This window comes from Ascaphus truei, chromosome 17 (genome assembly GCF_040206685.1).
Source record: "Ascaphus truei isolate aAscTru1 chromosome 17, aAscTru1.hap1, whole genome shotgun sequence".
NCBI lineage: Eukaryota > Metazoa > Chordata > Amphibia > Anura > Ascaphidae > Ascaphus > Ascaphus truei.
The window spans coordinates 31,953,885-31,976,802 of NC_134499.1; the positions used below are offsets into that span (position 1 = coordinate 31,953,885).

A 22,918-nucleotide genomic window follows, 5' to 3' on the forward strand; every position below is an offset into this window, starting at 1 on the left:
CAGAGAGGAGTGCCACACGCCCCGGAGAGGAGTGCCACACGCCCCAGAGAGGAGGGCCACACACCCCGGAGAGGAGTGCCACACGCCCCGGAGAGGAGTGCCACACGCCCCAGAGAGGAGTGCCACACACCCCGGAGAGGAGTGCCACACGCCCCAGAGAGGAAGGCCACACGCCCCAGAGAGCAGTGCCACACGCCCCAGAGAGGAGTGCCACACGCCCCAGAGAGGAGTGCCACACACCCCGGAGAGGAGTGCCACACGCCCCAGAGAGGAGTGCCACACGCCCCAGAGAGGAGTGCCACACGCCCCAGAGAGGAGTGCCACACGCCCCAGAGAGCAGTGCCACACGCCCCAGAGAGGAGTGCCACACGCCCCAGAGAGGAGTGCCACACGCCCCAGAGAGGAGTGCCACACGCCCCAGAGAGCAGTGCCACACGCCCCGGAGAGGAGTGCCACACGCCCCAGAGAGGAGTGCCACACGCCCCAGAGAGGAGTGCCACACACCCCGGAGAGGAGTGCCACACACCCCGGAGAGGAGTGCCACACGCCCCAGAGAGCAGTGCCACACGCCCCGGAGAGGAGTGCCACACACCCCGGAGAGGAGTGCCACACATCCCGGAGAGGAGTGCCACACGCCCCAGAGAGGAGTGCCACATGCCCCAGAGAGCAGTGCCACACGCCCCAGAGAGGAGTGCCACACGCCCCAGAGAGGAGTGCCACACGCCCCAGAGAGGAGTGCCACACGCCCCAGAGAGGAGTGCCACACGCCCCAGAGAGGAGTGCCACATGCCCCAGAGAGGAGTGCCACACGCCCCAGAGAGGAGTGCCACACGCCCCAGAGAGGAGTGCCACACGCCCCGGAGAGGAGTGCCACACGCCCCGGAGAGGAGTGCCACACGCCCCAGAGAGCAGTGCCACACGCCCCGGAGAGGAGTGCCACACGCCCCAGAGAGGAGTGCCACACACCCCGGAGAGGAGTGCCACACGCCCTAGAGAGGAGGGCCACACGCCCCAGAGAGGAGTGCCACACGCCCCAGAGAGGAGTGCCACACGCCCCAGAGAGGAGTGCCACACGCCCCGGAGAGGAGTGCCACACGCCCCGGAGAGGAGTGTCACACGCCCCGGGGAGGAGTGCCACACGCCCCAGAGAGGAGTGTCACACGCCCCGGGGAAGAGTGCCACACGCCCCCGAGAGGAGGGCCACACGCCCCAAAGAGGAGTGCCACATGCCCCAGAGAGGAGTGCCACACGCCCCGGAGAGGAGGGCCACACGCCCCGGAGAGGAGTGCCACACGCCCCGGAGATGAGTGCCACACACGCCCCGGAGAGGAGTGCCACACGCCCCGGAGAGGAGTGCCACACACCCCGGAGAGGAGTGCCACACGCCCCGGAGAGGAGGGCCACACGCCCCGGAGAGGAGGGCCACATGCCCCGAAGAGGAGTGCCACACGCCCCGGAGAGGAGTGCCACACGCCCCAGAGAGGAGTGCCACACGCCCCAGAGAGGAGGGCCACACGCCCCGGAGAGGAGTGCCACATGCCCCAGAGAGGAGTGCCACACGCCCCAGAGAGGAGGGCCACACGCCCCAGAGAGGAGGGCCACACGCCCCAAAGAGGAGTGCCACACGCCCCAGAGAGGAGGGCCACACACCCCAGAGAGGAGTGCCACACACCCCGGAGAGGAGTGTCACACGCCCCGGGGAGGAGTGCCACACGCCCCAGAGAGGAGGGCCACACGCCCCAAAGAGGAGTGCCACACGTCCCGGAGAGGAGTGCCACACGCCCCAGAGAGGAGTGCCACACGCCCCGGAGAGGAGGGCCACACGCCCCGGAGAGGAGTGCCACACGCCCCGGAGAGGAGTGCCACATGCCCCGGAGATGAGTGCCACACACGCCCCGGAGAGGAGTGCCACACGCCCCAGAGAGGAGTGCCACACGCCCCGGAGAGGAGGGCCACACGCCCCGGAGAGGAGTGCCACACGCCCTAGAGAGGAGTGCCACACGCCCCAGAGAGGAGTGACACACGCCCTAGAGAGGAGGGCCACACGCCCCAGAGAGGAGTGCCACACGCCCCGGATAGGAGTGCCACACGCCCCGGAGAGGAGTGCCACACACCCCGGAGAGGAGTGTCACACGCCCCGGGGAGGAGTGCCACACGCCCCAGAGAGGAGGGCCATACGCCCCAGAGAGGAGGGCCACACGCCCCGGGGAGGAGTGCCACACGCCCCAGAGAGGAGGGCCACACGCCCCAGAGAGGAGTGCCACACGCCCCAGAGAGGAGGGCCACACGCCCCGGAGAGGAGGGCCACACGCCCGAGAGGAGTGCCACACACCTTAGAGAGGAGTGCCACACACCCCGGAGAGGAGTGTCACACGCCCCGGGGAGGAGTGCCACACGCCCCAGAGAGGAGTGTCACACGCCCCGGGGAGGAGTGCCACACGCCCCAGAGAGGAGGGCCACACGCCCCAAAGAGGAGTGCCACACGCCCCGGAGAGGAGTGCCACACGCCCCAGAGAGGAGTGCCACACGCCCCAGAGAGGAGGGCCACACGCCCCAGAGAGGAGGGCCACACGCCCCAAAGAGGAGTGCCACACGCCCCAGAGAGGAGGGCCACACACCTTAGAGAGGAGTGCCACACACCCCGGAGAGGAGTGTCACACGCCCCAGGGAGGAGTGCCACACGCCCCAGAGAGGAGTGTCACATGCCCCGGGGAGGAGTGCCACATGCCCCAGAGAGGAGGGCCACACGCCGCAAAGAGGAGTGCCACACGCCCCGGAGAGGAGTGCCACACGCCCCAGAGAGGAGTGCCACACGCCCTAGAGAGGAGGGCCACACGCCCCAGAGAGGAGTGCCACACGCCCCAGAGAGGAGGGCCACACGCCCCAGAGAGGAGTGCCACACGCCCCGGAGAGGAGTGCCACACGCCCCGGAGAGCAGTGCCACACGCCCCGGAGAGCAGTGCCACACGCCCCGGAGAGGAGTGCCACACGCCCCGGAGAGGAGTGCCACACGCCCCGGCGAGGAGTGCTCTGGGGGTGATATATAATAGAGAAAGGGAAGGAATCACTGTGGGAAGCATAATGAAAGTCTTTGTAAAAGGCCACATCAGGACACACAGTGTGTGTCACAGAGAACGACACTTTCCATCTCTCTGAACTCGACAACTAATGCACACAAGTTTTGAGACGGCACCAATAGAAAGTCTCAGATACTCCGAATATAACCAGTATAATAATATAAGGCCGTCAGCAGGAGGATGAGATCTCCGCTGCTTCGTTACCTGTCCCATCCTGGGATACCCGACTACAGAAAGAGAACGGGACTGGTCCAGCATCTTTGGGAAGTGTAGTGGAATACTGGTGACACGTTAATATGACGCTGAGTCCTTGTGACACGCAGTGACAGGTGCTGCTGGGGATCTGGCTGGGGGAGATGTTGTGAATGCAGAAATGACAGGAGGACTTTGATTTAAGTGTCAGACAAAAAAGACGACTGTGCAGGAGATTGAAAAGTCCTCAGTTCAACATATCATTTATCAGAGTCATATCTTAAATCAGGAGCCACTCGCTCAACATATTCCCACAGAGAGAAGAAATGTGTTGGCAAGAGGGAAGCAGGAGGAAGAGATACTGGAGGGAGGAAGAGAGAGAGGGAGGATGAGAGAGGGAGGAAAAGAGCAGGAGAGAGAGAGAGCGGGAGGAAGAGAGAGAGCGGGAGGAAGAGAGAGAGAGGGAGGAAGAGAGAGAGAGAGAGAGAGAGAGAGAGAGAGGGAGGAAGAGAGAGAGGGAGGAAGAGAGAGTGAGGATGAAAGAGGGAGGATGAAAGAGGGGGGATGAGAGCGGGAGGAAAAGAGCCGGAGGAAGAGAGAGGGAGGAAGAGAGGGAGGATGAGAGAGGGAGGATGAGAGAGAGCGGGAGGAAAAGAGTGGGAGGAAGAGAGAGGGAGGAAGAGAGAGGGAGGATGAGAGAGGGAGGAAGAGGGAGGATGAGAGAGGGAGTAAGAGAGAGGGAGGAAGAGAGAGGGAGGATGAGAGAGAGGGAGGATGAGAGAGAGGGAGGAAGAGAGAGGGAGGATGAGAGAGAGGGAGGAAGAGAGCGGGAGGAAGAGAGAGGGAGGAAGAGATGGGGAGGAAGAGAGAGGGAGGAAGAGAGAGGGCAGACTGACACTCAGTATGTGTGGAGGAAAGAGGAAAACATTAGACACAGAGAAAAACCAAGAGAAGAGACACAGAGAAAAGGGAAGTTACAGCCTACTACAGTATGAAGAATCCTACTCTTTCTGGGACCAGCGCCCTTCACAGAGACACAGAGAGAGACAGAGACACAGAGAGAGACACAGAGAGAGACAGAGACACAGAGAGAGACACAGAGAGAGAGAGAGACAGAGACACAGAGAGAGACACAGAGAGAGACAGAGACACAGAGAGAGACAGAGACACAGAGAGAGACACAGAGAGAGACAGAGACACAGAGGGAGACAGAGACACAGAAAGAGAGAGAGAGACAGAGACACAGAAAGAGAGAGAGACAGAGACACAGAGAGAGACAGAGACACAGAGGGAGACAGAGACACAGAAAGAGAGAGAGACAGAGACACAGAAAGAGAGAGAGACAGAGACACAGAAAGAGAGAGAGACAGAGACACAGAGAGAGACAGAGACACAGAGAGAGAGAGACAGAGAGACAGAGACACAGAGAGAGACAGAGACACAGAAAGAGAGAGACAGAGACACAGAAAGAGAGAGAGACAGAGACACAGAAAGAGAGAGAGACACAGAGACACAGAGACACAGAGAGAGAGACAGAGACACAGAAAGAGAGAGAGAGAGACACAGAGAGAGAGACAGAGACACAGAAAGAGAGAGAGACAGAGACACAGAAAGAGAGAGAGACAGAGAGACAGACATACACAGACAGAGATATAGAGAGACACGCAGATAGAGAGACAGGCACACACAGAGACAGACATACACACAAAGAGACAGAGAGAGAGACATACACACACACAGAGTGACAGACAAACACACACAGAGACAGACACACAGAGATGAATAAAACAGAAAAGTAAAAGGGGCAAATAATCTTTTGTAGAGGGGGGTCCCATCAAGGTCCATGTTACAGGGGGTCCCATTCAGGTCCATGTTACAGGGGGTTACATTAAGGTCCGTGTTATAGGGGGACGGGTTACATTAAGGTCCGTGTTATAGGGGGACGGGTTACATTAAGGTCCATGTTATAGGGGGATGGGTTACATTAAGGTCCGTGTTATAGGGGGACGGGTTAGATTAAGGTCCGTGTTATAGGGGGACGGGTTACATTCAGACTATTAGCAGATGAAGATTGTACCAGACAATGTAGGATGTTAGATATGTGGATCGTTATATTGATGAAGAAGAGGGGGTTATGAAGCTGAGAGCGGTGCCTGTGTTACATGCTGTGCGCAGGAGAAATCCATCACTTCCCTCTGTACCTGACAGAGCAGGATATCAGGGAATTCAAATCTCTCCGCCCCCACAGGAGGCTCTGCTATTATTACAGGCTCCTCACCCTGCACCCGCTCATTATTACTTCTGCACAGTCAGACGGGGTGATTAATATCCTGCCAGGTCCGCCCACTTACAGTATATATATATATATATATTTATATATATATATATATACAGCTATTATTATTATTACCGTTTATTGGTAAAGCGCCAACATATTCCACAGCGGGGGGGGGGGGGGTAAAGCGTGGGGGGTACAGCAGTATGTATATTACATAAACACAATGACATCCAGCTATCTCACTATACACACAGCTATCTCACTATACACACAGCTATCTCACAATACACACAGCTATCTCACTATACACACAGCTATCTCACTATACACACAGCTATCTCACTATACACACAGCTATCTCACTATACACACAGCTATCTCACAATACACACAGCTATCTCACTATACACTCAGCTATCTCACTATACACACAGCTATCTCACTATACACACAGCTATCTCACTATACACACAGCTATCTCACCATACACACAGCTATCTCACAATACACTCAGCTATCTCACTATATACACACAGCTATCTCACTATACACACAGCTATCACACTATACACATGTAAGGATCCGTCATTCGCGCCCTCCCCGGCGCGCTTCCTACCTGCCTACACCTGCGATCGAGTCTCCTGCCTCTTTTGCCTCCTGCAGCGCATCTCGCGGACCGGCGAATCCCAGCGTTCCTTCTAGGGGCGCGCGCGGACCGTACTCGGTACTAAATGCCGTTCCCGCTGGTCCCGCCTCCAGGCTTTGCTCGCACAGTGATGTCATCGCCGCTATGCTAAGCTTCCTCGCTCCTCTGTCGATACTGGTGGCGCGTGCAGCCGATTCCCCGGTCTGCAGTGAGCTGCAAGAAGAGAGACCAGGGGGGGGGGGGCGTGGTGGGGGCGCGGCCATGACGTCACCCGGCAGGTTCGCCCTCATTGGCTGAACCGCCGGGGGCGTGGCTTAGCGCTCCGTCGCGAGTCCTGAGCAACTCTTGCCAGAGCGCTGTAGCCCCCCCTCGCAGCGGGCCCGGTGCCATTGAGGGGAGGGCTCTCGTCCCTGCAGCGTCCGCCACAGCGGGCGCTGCAGTAGCCAGTGGGGACCAGGCCTTAGATATGCAACCAGGGTTAATACACATGGCTACTCCAGTCAACTCGCCTTTCTCCTGCGCAAGGTACATTCAATGAGTTAATATTAACCCTTTACTCAATTGCAATCATATCTATACGCTACCACCACCTGAGAAATTATGCAAAATATGTAAATTAATATATCTGCCAGGGTCTCGGGTCAAATGACGCCGCAGGTTCATGCGAAGTCACATGACCCCGCAATGTCATTTGATGCAGCTCCAGAACAGAGGGGGGACGCGAGCACCGGGGCAGCCAAGACAGGGGGACGCAGCAGCAAAAGTTTGCGCTTCCCTGCCTTAATATAGAAAAGCACTTATAACTTAATTTCTCTAATCCTTAGACACACGCGAATCATATCAATAGATTCAGGTGATTATGATGGACCCAACAAGACTAATTTTGACCATCTTGCTCCTAAATTTGAGTGACAAATGGATATCTATCCTTCACACTTCTTACCCATGTAGTGTGTGGTCTCACTCCATGCGTCTCCTTGCAATGATTACAGATATCTGAACGTTATACTCTAGTGTAGATGTGATCACCGGATATCCTAATTTTTAATAAATACTCTTTGGTTGAATACTTTTAGCCACGCCCCCTGAACTTTGCAGAACCCTCCAGAGAATGCTTTTGAAAGTAGCTCTAAAAGGATTTTGTTTATAAAGTTATCAAGAGAGCCATATTTTAATCCGATCTCTGGCAAAACAACTGCCCTTATCTCGAGATTCTATCAGCCCCATATAATACAACTTGTTCTTTTAGAGGGCCATAAGTGATAACCCACCAATAAAATCTTCTGAAGCTCTGGACAGACCCAGGAAGAGTCTCGACCTGTCATAAACACAATACATTGTATTTTTAAAATATCCGGTAACCGCATTAACCCCTGAAGCACCAGATTGATTCAAATACATAATATCTCGTGATATGATCATGACCCTCGAATTTGCTTTTTTGGGGAACATTAAATAATGTTTCCAACGCTCCCCAGACAAATTCCCCCTGCAGGGGTTTAAAATGAACCCTCTCTCTGCTGGAGCAGTCTCAGCACATTGCAACTGAAGCTCTTTCCTTCTCAGCCACATTAGCAGCTCCCGACATTAATGTATTATGTGTAATAATAAATGCAGAGTCATCCATCGAGACTAATTCCAGCCCCCCCGCCTGCTCGCCGCTTCCAGCCACAGAACCTAATTAAAGCTCCAGGGAGGTGATGAGCTGTGTAATAAATAGATTTGATTACCGTTTCATGTAAATAAATATAATTTCCTCCAGATTAGGAGGTCTTATTAACCCCTTCACCTCTGCCAGCCACTTTGTGTTGGGATGATCACATGATCTATGACACCAGAAAGACAATGCAAAGAGTTTCTGACTCTTCTGGCAGCATTCAAAGTAAAAAAAAAAGCAGACATTTAATTTGCATTCGGCTACCCACAATCCTTTGTGGTTGAATTGTACGATGTGTCATAGACTGGGTGACGTGTGGATGAACTCTGGGCGATGTTTGTCTTGCGCCATCCTTCCCAGGATCGTCACTGTGCGCGCCTCCGGCCATCTGGAGATTGTGGTCTCACCACTGATAACACCGGATCGGAACTTCTCCTGCACGTCTGGCTCGGGATTCTGAGCCGTCCTGAAATGTATCACAGAGAAGACAAGTCAGACGGACAGTTCAAATCCCGGTGTCAGCTCCTCATGACCTCGGGCAAGTCACATCATCTCCCTAAATTAGAGTGTTAGCTCTTCGGGGCAAGGACCTGTGTCTATGTACAGTGCTATGAACACTGCAGCGATATATACAGAATAGATTAGAAAAAAAATAAAAAGGACAATGCGCACACAAGGTTAGTATTAAAGATAATATTTTTCAGTAGCACACGTAGCGTCTATAACTTACTATAACCTTTAATGAAAACTAATTACCTAAGCTGATGATCGATCCGTTCTCCTGCGATCGATGCGTGAATATCCTGCTTTTGGGGCTAATCAAATGGCTGCTCCTGAATCAATCCTGTTAGTGAAATACAACAGATACAATATATCCTTATGTTATTACGGGCAACATTGTCTATTGTTACAGGTTTCAACTCAGATACAGTCTCCTGCTGGGAATATTGCAACACTTTCCAGTTTGTGATAATTTGTTGCAAATGTTGATCCACTGCTAGCGACAGGACAGGGTTCAAAGAGAGACAGGACAGGGCTCAAAAGGAGGTGTCAGATCCTACTATAGCAAGCAAAAGATGCTCAGTACAGCTGCACCTGCCGCTTGCTTGAGAATTCTACACTAAAACCCATCCAATGCTGTGAGATTTCTGCAGCCAGACTAAGGGCCCATCACATTAACACAGCGGGGGTCCCTGCATTTGAATGGTACTTACTCTGTGTGAATCCTCCCGGCAGGGAGTCCCATTAAAATACCGGGACCAACGACTGTGTTAATCCGATGGGCCATTAAAGCCTTTGGTGGCCCACCTCACAGTTACTGCGAAATGGTCACAGATTCTCCTTGGCAAGCGGTCTACAACCGGCAGTGGCATCTGTACATTGACTAATTAAAAATGGCGCTAAGAATTGGAAAACAACAACAATTAACATACACCATAAACACGCAACATATCAATTATAAACAGAATAACATCTATGTGTGCAAATATGAAGCCTTTAGTAGCCAGCTGGTCAGCAGCCATTATATACATAGGCAAGACCAGCCAGACGCCAGCTGCAAGTAGGGGATAAAAATTGGTGATATTTTTATTGGCAATAACCGGATATCGCCAGGTGTGGGAGTTTAGTGAGTAGCACGTGAATAAGTAATTAGCTGTTAACTCTTCATTTGCTCACCTTTGCAATAATGTTATTAAATGTAACGCTCTTGCATATGTAATTAGGCAACGCATGCTATTAGCCGTCCTGCCGTTGCATTTAGCCCACATGTCACTGCAATAGGAGTGTTAGCGTTGTTATTTAAGTGTTAAAACTGCCGAGAACACAAATGGAACTCATTAAATAAATATCGCACATTGATGTCAATTTTGACCTTTAGTGAATCTAGGTCAATATCTGTAATATATTCACGTGGAGGGGTCTGGGCTCCAATTCCCCATCACACGGACTCTAACCCCCTCCCCTCCTGTGTGAGACGCTCTTCTGACGAGAAATCTACATCAGCGGTGCGCAAACTGGGGGGCGCGGGATTTTTCTGGGGGGGGTGCAGAGTTCCTGTGCTCTTCCCAGAGGCATTTAAATTAAATGCTGGGGGGACCGCGCAAGGTCTCTGCAACCTCAACTTACCGGGATACAGCCGGCTTCTGGTCATGTCGCCATGACAACGCAGCGTCAAATGACGTCGTTGGGTCATGTGACGCGTCATCATGGAAACGCGTGTCAAATGATGCTGCAGGGTCACGTGACCCTCGGCGTAATTTGACGCCAGTTCACTGCGGGGGGCGCAAGCTCTGGAGCCGCACCCCTGATCTACATCACAGACACGGTGATACTCTGCGGCAAGTGCCTGCGGGATGCAGCGGTATATAGCAGTCCTGAAGAGTTACCAACAGGTCAGGTTTTCAGCATATGCCAGCTTCAGCGCAGGTGGCTCAATCAGAGGCTCAGTCGAAGACTGCACCTCTGATTGAGCCACTTATGCTGAAGCAGGGACTGATTGAGCCACCTGTGCTGAAGCAGGGATATCCTGAAAACTTGACCTGTTGGTAGCTCTTGCGGACTGGAGTTCGCTACCCCTGCTGTATAGAGATACTCAGTATAATATATTACTTTCTCTGGAAAATGATGCACGCTTAACTCTTAACCCAGGGGAGGCCAACTGCAGTCCTCAAGGGCCACCAACAGGTCTGGTTTTCAGGATATTCCTGCTTCAGCACAGGTGGCTCAGTCAATGACTGACTGAAGCAGGGATATCCTGAAAACCGGACCTGCTGGTGGCCCTTGAATGCTGCAGTTACCCATCCCTGTCTTAACCCTTCAATGCCAGAGGGGCCATGTGTTGTAGGCTCCCTGGCACTGACGTGGTTAAGACCTGCAACTTTGCAGAATGCCCGGAGCTCACTCCTTTGCACTGTTAAAAGGATTTCGGAGATGCCAATTTCCCTCACATTACTGCGAGCTTGCGGGCGGGGAATTCGCACAGCGGACAGCAGGGAGCGTTGATTTATGAAGCGAAGACACAAAGTTGAATTAGTTTCGGAGTCAGGACTCATTTATATTTCCATAAGCCGCGGATTCTCCCGGCGCTCTTTGCAACGGTTGCTGGCGCTATTATATAATGAGGGGGAGGTAAAATAACTCCGGGGGGGGATTCGTTTTCAAATCTTCGCCTTGCTTAAAGACGGAAGGCGTGATTACTGCGTAATCCTGTCCGGCGCTGGAAGGTGGGCTGCAGACTGCTGTCATTCTCTAGAGAACAGGCTGTTAGCAAAGGCAATGACTGTGTAACTTTCACAGAGAACAAGTTCTGCCTACAACTCCCCGCAGAGGATTCGCATGTGTACCTGAATACTTTCATCCAGAGACACAAACGCCCCTGCCCAATAAATAGTTGTAGATGATGAGCAGCACGGTCAGAAGTATCCAACTTCAAACTGGACCGGAGAGAAGGAAAAAAGCGAGCACTCCAAAGTGGCAATAAGGTCTGGTTTATTGCAGGCTAGACAAACAATAACAGGACCACACAGAACACACCGTGTGGTCCTGTTATTGTTTGTCTAGCCTGCAATAAACCAGACCTTATTGCCATTTTGGAGTGCTCGCTTTTTTCCTTCTCTCCGGTCCAGTTTGAAGTTGGATTCTTCCGGCTGTGCTGCTCCTCATCTACAACTATGTACTGGAATCTACCTGTGGATGGGCTGCACGCCCCGGTGTCTGGAATGTCCACAGAAGCACACAGGTAAAGGGCCGCAGTGCCCTGTCATATATACATGTACACCTGTGCAACTTTATTTTCTGATTTGTTCATACTAGGTTGGGTGTTTATTATTGTGTTCAATTTGTGGTTGTCAAGTGGACACCACTAGACACATATCCCTTCCTATTGTATATTTATTCAGCTCTCCTGGACACTCCATTGTCACCTGGATTATCATGCTTATTATATGCTACAGAACTCTCTCTAATTATTGCAGCATCACACTCTATCTCACTTTGTAGCCCCTTCCCAATATGCTGTGAAGCCTCTTCCCCGTGCTGGGAAAGATCTTGGTCCCATTCATTTAAGGGTGCAGTTCCTCTTAGGACCAAAGTGTACTAATAGCAGTGACATGTGTTACCCTCCTTGCCCGGCTCTACAGGAGTTCCATCTCTCGTACCTGTTCAGGGTGCTCGGTAGGTGCAGGCTGGGCGTGGATGCTTGAACACAACAAGGATGGGTGCCAGGAACCTATATAAAACATATAGTGCTGTACTGGACACCTGTCAATACTGCTTCACAGACACTGACATACTTCACACAGACTAATAATGATTGGCAAATAATAATTTGCAGGAGCTTTTTTGTAGCTCTTACTCCTGTGCCTTTGAGGTATTTGGCTTGTTACCCACAGTAAGGGTTATACTGTCAGTCTCTTACATAGCATTAGTGATGTCCCAACTAGATTGTAAGCTCTTCGGGGCAGGGACTCCTTTTCCTAATGTCACTTTTATGTCTGAAGCACTTCTTCCCATTATGTGTTATTTGTTATTTATATGATTGTCACGTGTATTTCTGCTGTGAAGCGCTATATACATTAATGGCGCTATATAAATACAGACATACATACATGTTACATGGGCCTCTCTGGAATACACGTCAGGCTGCTGAATTAGAAACACGCTGCTGCGTACCACATACTTCTCCCATACCTATGTGATCAGGATTACACTAAGGACCTTCCTGTTGGGCCGATCCAAGAACGCTCCACAGTTACCAACACTGAACTCCTTACAAAGAGCAGCACTCCCCCCCCTCTCCCCCACCCCAGACAATTTGCCGTCCCCCTAAAATTTGCCACCCCAGGCCTGGGCCTAGCAGGTCTCTGCCTAAATACAAGCCTGGGACGGTGTTCCATTAGGAGCGCCCACTCAGAGCGTAACCCTGCGCAGTGTGTCCTATTTGAAGAGGAAGATCTGGGGGTCTAAAAGTTAGGGAACAAACGCAGCACTGAGAATAGCACAAAAGGCGTTACATGTCTAAGTGCTTCCGTGTTAGTGCAAATCCGATACATGCTGCTAATTTAGCATTGAATGGGCCTGGAGGCTTCTTTGAAGTTTCATTAGCCATTAGCAGCCCAGTTAATGCTTATGACTGTGTCTCGGAATAGCTCGCCGGTACCTGCGCGGCCGCTGCTTTCACCTGCTAATGGTCAGTTCTCCGGCTCAGGCACTCAGCCTATTGTGCGGCTCAGGCGATGTGTTCCCATATTGATTTCCTGCAGTGAATAGGTGCACCCATCCACCCTAGATCCCCATTACGAGCGAACGTCTTTTTTTCTTGCGAGAGGTAATTAATGGCCGCTTAAAGAAAGGAACACGGAAGCGCGCCTGATTTTACAACCTGCCCCGTGTGCTTTTCCTACGAGGGCAACCTGCAGGACATCAATATTGGAGGCTATGCAGTCGGTGCTCCCCTCCACTGCCAATAACATTAACCTCTTCCCTGCCGCAGTCATCTCACTGGCGGCGAAGGGGTTAAAGAAGCCATACAGTTCTTCCCATGCAGCTGGCGAATTGCGGGACTCCGCCCGGCGCTGCAGGCTGTTCCGGCACTCCCGGGGTTAACCGCGCCGGTGTTGGCATGCATGGGCAGCTGACATTTCTTGTGTTTCCTCCTATAAGAAGCTCTTAGGTAACGGGGTCCCCCTACTCATTCCCACCCCCATAATAGCTGCTCACGTATTGACTATAATTTTGCTGACCAGCAAATCCCGTCAGCCGCCATCGTCCGCTCTGCTTGGTCAGACCATTCTCCAATCATACCCCCATTGCAGTGCCTTCCAGTTAAACACAAAACAAGATGGTGGTCTTTAAACAATTCCTTACTAATAGACCCCCACACCAGCCAATTAGCGGTCTAGGACATTTGGGCGCAGGCAAATCTCCGCCGGTGTTTAGCCGCAAGTGACCTTGCTGCAAGGACACAGTTTTTTTGTAGTCAAAACCTCTCATTTCACTTCCTAACCTTTTCCGCAGCCAATCAGAATTTAGCTCCATCTTGGGATACAAAATGAATAATACTAAATCCTTGGCCCTTATTATAAATCTCCCTAAAGAAGCAGTAAAGCTCCTACAGGTTCATTTTGATTTAAAACGGAGCCCAAACCACATCAAATATTTAGGAATCCAAAATAACCCAGGACTAACCTGCACTATATGTCACAAATTTTAGCCCCTTCTTTAAACAGATAATAAAAGACCTGACCTTTTGGAATCCATATAGATTCTCATGGTTTGGAAGAAAATTGCAATAAAAATAAATGTTTTATCCAGATTTCTTGATCTTTTTAAGACCCTCTGAGTCAAAATCTGCCAAACTGATCTTGACGTTTCACAAAATGAAATACTAAAATTAGTCGGAGAAAACAGGTGTCTACAGAAGTATCCTTTATAGTTCCAAATTAAATAGAGGCCTTGCTCTTCCAAACCTACAAAAATACTACAGAGCGGCCTAATTAGGACAACTAATCAGTTGGCACTCAAACCCGTCTGACAGACAGTGGGCTGAACCGATTAAAAATAGAGACGTTCTTTGGCACAACAAAAAATTCAAACCAATTGAGATCTATAACAAGTTAATCATCTTGTAATTTATGGGACTCTGTCAAAACCATGTTTCAATTAGCCACATCTCCTTCTCCCATGTAGCTCGTTTACTGATCCTTCCCTTTTTATTTGGGCAAACGACAAGCCAACCCTTGGGTCCAGAATGGACTCGAGTCAACGATATCCTTCTTCATGGGAAGGTTCCCTCTTTAGCTTCACTGCAATCTAACCAAAAGATTCCCTCCTCTGAATTTTTAAACTTCCGCTAAATCTGCCATTTTATCCAATCAATATATCAATCAGATCTCTCTCATGATCCTACTCCATTTGAGAATTGGTGTTTACACCAAACCCTTACAGAGGAGGTAAGGTAACCTCCACTTTATATCCCACCCTAAATCCTACTAAAGCTAATCTTGTATCTGAAAGACATATGACTGCTTGGGAGGAAGACCTAGATACTATCTTACATCTGGACCCTTGGCAAGATATAGGAGGGGCCGCTTCCAAAAACCCATCCTGTGTTGTGATCAAAGAAAACATATATAAACTGATACAGTATATAGGTGGTACCTGACCCCACCACGTTACATTCCTTCCCCCCAAGTGTCTCTCCAATATGCTGGCGTGATTGCGGTGATATGGACACTATATTGCATATACTCTGGTCATGCCCTAAAATGTAGCCACTATCGAAAGCAGTGCTCAGCCTAATATATAGTATTTTACAGGACAACATCCCTCATGACCCATTACACACACTAGATTTTGGGAAGCGGTGTGTCTGTTCACTATGCATGTGGACACCACTTAAGATATCGTAACCACATTTTGCATGCATCTGTGTGACGGAGAGGCCTTGGTCAGTTAGGAGTCTGCATACTAAGTATTTCCAAAGAGTCCTTTATTTTCCCGCACTGGAAAAACAGGGTAGAATGCACTTGGTTTCAGCAGTACAAAGCAAGAACTTAACACAGCAAACATCTGCAAACAATATGTAAAAGTCCTTATCTTCATAGCAGGTACGTGTCCCAGCTGTCTCCAGGCACTCTTTTCTTGTTGCAGGCTGTGAAGTCCTGCTGTTGACAGGAAGTCCCTCTGGGCAACTACTGTCCTGTTTTCTTGCAGGCTTGTCTGTGATGCGGGGTTGAGTCCCCGCTGTTCCCAGGTAAATCCCTCTGGGAACAAGAAGCCTGGGACCCTGCAGGATCTCAATAACAGTGACAGACCGGCGGATACAGTGCGCGTTAACTCGTTCCCTGCCGGAGGGGCCAGCCCGCAAGTTACAGCTTCATTACTGTCTCTTAGGCCCCTATCAAATAAGATGCTAATCCACTTCCCAGCGCTGGAGAACAGGTCAGCTCTGGTCAAACGAATGGGTCAAAAATCTTCTCCAGTGCAGAGAAGCAGCATTGCAGACCCCAGAATAAGAGCTGTGGTTGAAGTGGCGGCTATCTTTCCGCTGCCTCGGTCCCTTATACACAGGTCCCGGGAATGAGGTTGGAAAAGCTTCTCCTCAATGTTACATAAACTGAACGGTATTTGAAGTCAGGTTCAGTTTGAGTTAAGTGCAAGGTTTCTCCCTACAGACAATTTAGCACAAGTACATACACCTTGATAAAGTCCTGCGGGACGAAACGCGTTGGTGCGGCTGCTATATACACCCATTTGTGAATCCATTTAATAAATACCCTCTATTTTATTTTGGAGTTTGCCCATATATGTTTTCCAAATAACCTTCCAGTTGCAGTGCATCCTTTGCTTCCCTTCATCTCCATTGCTTCAAGACATCAGGATTGCGCGCAGAGGAACCATCATCCGGCTTTGGCGCTCCAGATTCCAGGATACCCCCAGGGCAGGTAATGGGCATTAGCCCTTATCTTATTACCTGATACCCCTATGGGGATGTTTATGCACTAAGGGTGGGATGTGCAATATTGACCATCTTTGCGGTAGTCAGGCAGACTGACCGCTAGGTCTTTATTTTTGCCTCCCCTTATATGATGATGCTATATATATGAGCCAATGGACTACATACAGTGTTCCTATTTCTGGACTATCTTTTTCAATTACAAAGATGTAAGTGTGCACACACGGTATTTGAGCATCGCTCTACCTACTCTTCACAAGTACAAATGGGAACAAAATATTCGTCCCAGCAGCAGGAAAATCTAGGAGAGACTTCCTACAAAATAACAATGTAACACAGGGTAACACAATGTACAAGTGTGTAACACCATGTACAACAATGTAACGCAGTGTAACACACTATACAACGATGCAAATGTAGTGTAACACAATGTGACACAGTATAACACAATGTACAACAGTGTAACACAATGTATCACAATGTAACACGGTATAACAAATGTACCCCAATGTAAAAACAATGTACCCCAATTTAACACAACGTAACAGTGTATGTACCACAATGTACCCCAACATAACACCACATAACATACACTAGAACACAATGTACAACTGGGAACAGACATTGTTACACTGAGTTAAGCTGCGGCCATGCTAGGAGCGCATGCGTGTGGCGCACCCAAAAACATGCAAACCTATGCGAACGTCCATACTGCGCGGGCAACCGAGCACACGCACGTGCGCGTCGGCAAGAGCGGGGCTGGGGGAGACAAAACCTTTTGATTTTGCCGCGCGTCGGCCGGGTCACGCGGGCAGTTCAGCCAATGAGAGCGATCCGCTCGCGTGACATCACGGCCACGCCTCCGGCAAATTCCATTGAGAGCTGATCCTGGTCGCACCTCCACTTGCAGACCCCACATCGCCTCTGCAACAGGCGCGGCGTGACGTCACACGCTCCGCCGCGCGCCCCTAGCATGGCCACAGTCTTATATGAACTGCGGAATACTCTAGAAGGGAGTTAGAAATCATTTGCTGCAGCCTGTTTAATAAAGGCACAGGGAGTTACAGACTCTTTTACACACAGATAAATCCTGCTTTGTTGAAGCGCTACTTTCCAAATGGAAAAGCAGGGGTAATGAAATCTCCAGGATAATAAAGCTGCCGTGTGATTGGCTGCCTGTCGCCTTGCCGTGTCTGGCTGCTCTGCAGTGGGGGGCAGTTAGCACTGTAGATGGATGTCACGTACCCTCCTCTGCTGTGTGACGCTCTCTCTGCCCAGCCGGACGCCAGCACAGTCGCTGCGGTTTGCTGATTGCCAGCAGAGCAGCAGAGTGTGTGCGTGCGTTGCGCTGGGCTCTGGTCATTAGCTCGCTCGCTCCCTCCCTGCACAACATAAGCCGGAGCCCGGGCAGGACACGCAGGATGCTTCGTGTAACCACCTTCCAGTCAATTCCATTTATCAGCGCTCAAACACATCGGAAAAACACAACTTCCTGCTCTAGCAGAGGGGGACGCGGAGGTCCTAGAGCAGGGGCGGCCAACCCCAGTCCTCAAGGGCTACCAACAGGTCAGGTTTTCATGATATCCCTGCTTCAGCACAGGTGGCTCAATCAGTGGCTGCTTCAGCACAGGTGGCTTAATCAGTGGCTCAGTCTTCGACTGAGCTACCTGTGCTGAAGCAGGGATATCCAGAAACACCTGACCTGTTGGTGGCCCTTGAGGACTGCAGTTGTCCACCCGTGTCCTAGAGCTATCATGATTGTCTTTGAAGTGGGAGAACAGTAACTGATGCTAGTTCCTTGTTACCATGGGCAATGCCACCCTCCCTCCATGTGACAGGCACCACATATTCGAGTGTGAGCTCTGCGGGGGAGGGCTTCATTCTGTCTGGAAGTACAGAGCTGCGTGTCCTACAAATGTGTGAGATTCAGGAGATACTGACCCTTCTTCCTTTAACACCTCATTCCAATAGCCTGTCCCTGATAATCCAGCACACTATAGTGTAGTGCTGCCTGAGCCTGTCCCTGATAATCCAGCACACTATAGGGTAGTGCTGCCTGAGCCTGTCCCTGATAATCTAGCACACTATAGTGTAGTGCTGCCTGAGCCTGTCCCTGATAATCCAGCACACTATAGTGTAGGGCTGCCTGAGCCTGTCCCTGATAATCCAGCACACTATAGTGTAGGGCTGCCTGAGCCTGTCCCTGATAATCTAGCACACTATAGCGTAGTGCTGCCTGAGCCTGTCCCTGATAATCTAGCACACTATAGTGTAGTGCTGCCTGAGCCTGTCCCTGATAATCTAGCATCCTATAGCGTAGTGCTGCCTGAGCCTGTCCCTGATAATCTAGCATCCTATAGTGTAGGGCTGCCTGAGCCTGTCCCTGATAATCTAGCACACTATAGGGTAGGGCTGTCTGAGCCTGTCCCTGATAATCTAGCATCCTATAGCGTAGGGCTGCGTGAGCCTGTCCCTGATAATCTAGCATTTTATAGCGTAGGGCTGCCTGAGCCTGTCCCTGATAATGTAGCATCCTATAGCGTAGGGCTGCGTGAGCCTGTCCCTGATAATCTAGCATTTTATAGCGTAGGGCTGTCTGAGCCTGTCCCTGATAATCTAGCATCCTATAGCGTAGGGCTGCCTGAGCCTGTCCCTGATAATCTAGCATCCTATAGTGTAGTGCTGCGTGAGCCTGTCCCTGATAATCTAGCATCCTATAGCGTAGGGCTGTTTGAGCCTGTCCCTGAGAATCTAGATCCTATAGAGTAGTGCTGCCTGAGCCTGTCCCTGATAATCTAGCATCCTATAGCATAGTGCTGCCTGAGCCTGTCCCTGATAATCTAGCATTTTATAGCGTAGGGCTGTCTGAGCCTGTCCCTGATAATCTAGCATCCTATAGCGTAGGGCTGCCTGAGCCTGTCCCTGATAATCTAGCATCCCATAGCGTAGGGCTGTTTGAGCCTGTCCCTGATTATGTAGCATTTTATAGCGTAGGGCTGCCTGAGCCTGTCCCTGATAATCTAGCATCCTATAGTGTAGGTCTGCCCGAGCCTGTCCCTGATTATGTAGCATCCCAAAGCATAGTGCTGCCTGAGCCTGTCCCTGATAATCTAGCATCCTATAGCGTAGTGCTGCGTGAGCCTGTCCCTGATAATCTAGCATCCTATAGCATAGTGCTGCCTGAGCCTGTCCCTGATTATGTAGCATCCTATAGCATAGTGCTGCCTGAGCCTGTCCCTGATTATGTAGCATCCTATAGCATAGTGCTGCCTGAGCCTGTCCCTGATTATGTAGCATCATATAGCATAGGGCTGCCTGAGCCTGTCCCTGATAATCTAGCATCCTATAGCATAGTGCTGCCTGAGCCTGTCCCTGATTATGTAGCATCATATAGCATAGGGCTGCCTGAGCCTGTCCCTGATAATCTAGCATCCTATAGCATAGTGCTGCCTGAGCCTGTCCCTGATTATGTAGCATCCTATAGCATAGTGCTGCCTGAGCCTGTCCCTGATTATGTAGCATCCTATAGCATAGTGCTGCCTGAGCCTGTCCCTGATTATGTAGCATCCTATAGCATAGTGCTGCCTGAGCCTGTCCCTGAACGAGGTGTCACTTCATTTGTCTCACTGGTTTTCTTAGAAGTAGATCAATACTCTCTCTCTTCGAAAGATGCCGTCCCTAGCTGTGATCACTCTCATCTAATCATTTGTAGGATCAGAGAGGCGGCTCAGCACTGCCCTGACGTCTGTGCTCAGTACTGTTCTGTAATGAGGCTGATTGTCCACTGCTCATGGTCCCACGTCCGGGACAGTGAGAAGGGATACTAAGGACATAGTTACCAGCAGATGTCTGTCTCCCTGCTGTCCTCATAAGGCCTCGGCCAGGGTGGCGCTGAGCGGGCGCGCTCACTCTGGCCGCGAGGAAACACATTGCGGTAATGTGTGTGGCCAGCGTCAGTGAGCACCTGAGCATGCGCGGCGCTTACCTGCTTACCAAGCAAGCAAATTTGAATTTGGCGCTCACTCGCGCGTAACGTGAGCGGTTCACCCAATGAGGGTGAACCAGCTCCGTGGTTCAGCTTCCGTCTTGGCCGCGCCCCCCAAAACGCCCCCCACACTTGCACTTAGCCGGCCACGCACAGCGCACGAATTCCAGCGCGCCCGCTCCCTGCCTGGCCGCAGCCTTAGGCTTGTTTTATAGTATGCGCGCGCGTGTGCGCGAACGCTCGTACACGTGAGGCACACTTTTTGTGTGTACGGGTCCGTGCTGTGAGTGACGCGCACGTGTGTGTATATGTGTGTATATATGCGTGTGGATGTGTGTGTGTGTATATGCGTGTGGATGTGTGTGTGTGTATATATGCGTGTGGATGTGTGTGTGTGTATATGCGTGTGGATGTGTGTGTGTGTGTGTATATATGCGTGTGGATGTGTGTGTGTGTATATGCGTGTGGATGTGTGTGTGGATGTGTGTGTGTGTATATGTGTGTGGATGTGTGTGTGTGTATATATGCGTGTGGATGTGTGTGTGTGTATATGCGTGTGGATGTGTGTGTGTGTATATGCGTGTGGATGTGTGTGTGTGTATATATGCGTGTGGATGTGTGTGTGTATATATGCGTGTGGATGTGTGTGTGTGTGTATTGATTGTTTGAAAGTTAATAATTTATTATATAATAAAAAACAGACGTGAGAATAAATAATTTATTAACATAACATGTGCAACTTTGATAAATATATATACATATACACACACACACATATATATATATATCTATATAAAGCAACTGTAAATATTACTGTATGTTCATTTGCATGTCTTAGACAGGTCTGCAACCCTGTCTTTCCCCATTGTCACCCAGCATACAACGCTTCCACTGCAGCAAAGGATTCTGGGAAATGACATGCAAATGAGCACTCAGTGCCACCTTTTGTCTCAAGCTCGTATTACACAAGCAGATCCTCAAGCCAATGCATGCTGTTTTAAACACAGCTTTTAGACAGAGGCTGGGATGAGATGCAAAGCCATTAGACCCACTCACATACATGTTTCAACCTTGATGGGTATCATCAGTGTGAGTGGGTCTAATGGCTTTGCATCTCATCCCAGCCTCTGTCTAAAAGCTGTGTTTAAAACAGCATGCATTGGCTTGAGGATTGGCTTGTGTAATACGAGCTTGAGACAAAAGGTGGCACTGTGTGCTCATTTGCATGTAATTTCCCAGAATCCTTTGCTGCAGTGGAAGCGCTGTATGCTGGGTGACAATGGGGAAAGACAGGGTTGCAGACCTGTCTAAGACATGCAAATGAACATACAGTAATATTTACAGTATATCTATATATATATATATATAGATATAGATATATATATATATATCATATATATACATACATACATATACACACACACACACACACACACACACACACACACACACTACACCCACACCCACACACACACACACACACACACACACACACACACACACACACACACACACACACACACACACACTACACCCACACACACACACACACTACACCCACCCACACACACACACACACACACACACACACACACACACACACACCACACACACACACACACACACTACACCCACACACACACCCACACACACACCCACACACACACCCACACAGTGCAGACTGAGCAGTAGCTGCGCGAAAACATAGTTTTCTGAGTCTTCCCCCCGATCGGCCGGTTCCACACTCACTGCCGTGCGCGCGCGGCCCTAGCATAGAACGGCTGGCTAACCACAGCCAACTATAAGTGCCGCGCGCACACGGTGCAGCAAGCGCGCCCACAAAATTACGGGCCTAACCCTTCCCCACTATACAGCTCTTCTTACCAGTCAAACAGCCACATCTGGGGTGCAAAACTGTGCAGAGGTCCATGTTTGACTATATCTGCTTATAAGAATAATCTTTTGCATTTAATATTGAATGTTCCATCCCCAAGGCGTATAGATGTATACAGAGTGATAAATCACACCATGCAGCCATCTCTTGGGTGGTAAGACTGCAACAAAACAATGCTCTGAACTACAAAATAAATAGGTGGGTGGTAAGGACAAACTAAGTAACATCTTTATGTGCAAAGTATTCTTGCTTTTGTTTATTGAGGTTTACCCACCGTCATTTATATCATGTCTGGATGAAACCTATCCCAGCTTCATATTGCAAAGGCAAAATAACCAACCTCTCTCACACTGATGTGACCCAAAAGGTCAAAACAGCTGTCTGTGAGTGGGTTTTCTGGCTTTGCACTTATTTAACCGAGACTGTGCTACAAAGCTGTGTAATGCGGCAGGCATAAGTTTATAGGGTCCCATGTTAAAATGGATAAGAAGCAATGTGACACTGTGTGCTCATTTGCATATTATTACCCAGAATCTCTGGCTGCAGGGGAAGCATTGTATCCCAAGAGATAATGGGGAAAGGCACTGTTGCAGACATGTCAGAGATGTGTGAATGTGCTCACAAGTTCAAGTTATATTTTTATTTGCTTTATAGAGACAGAACCGTAGAATTAGATGTCAGTTGAAAACCACTTGGCCATCCTAGTGTGCCCAGATTATGGCCCATATTCAGTA

At 50.2% G+C, this 22,918-nt stretch overlaps 1 long non-coding RNA gene across 2 annotated transcripts in view; it reads right to left on the minus strand.

Annotated features, from left to right (window-relative positions):
• Positions 1–6,650: 6,650 nt before the first annotated feature.
• Positions 6,651–22,918, minus strand: part of LOC142468498 (uncharacterized) — a 36,862-nt gene continuing 20,594 nt past the window's right edge. For both annotated transcript variants that reach the window (XR_012788671.1, XR_012788670.1), the window contains 2 exons: positions 8,607–8,694; positions 6,651–8,316 (listed from right to left, as the gene is read on the minus strand). This is a non-coding gene — a long non-coding RNA (uncharacterized LOC142468498). The remainder of the gene's footprint in view (positions 8,317–8,606; positions 8,695–22,918) is intronic.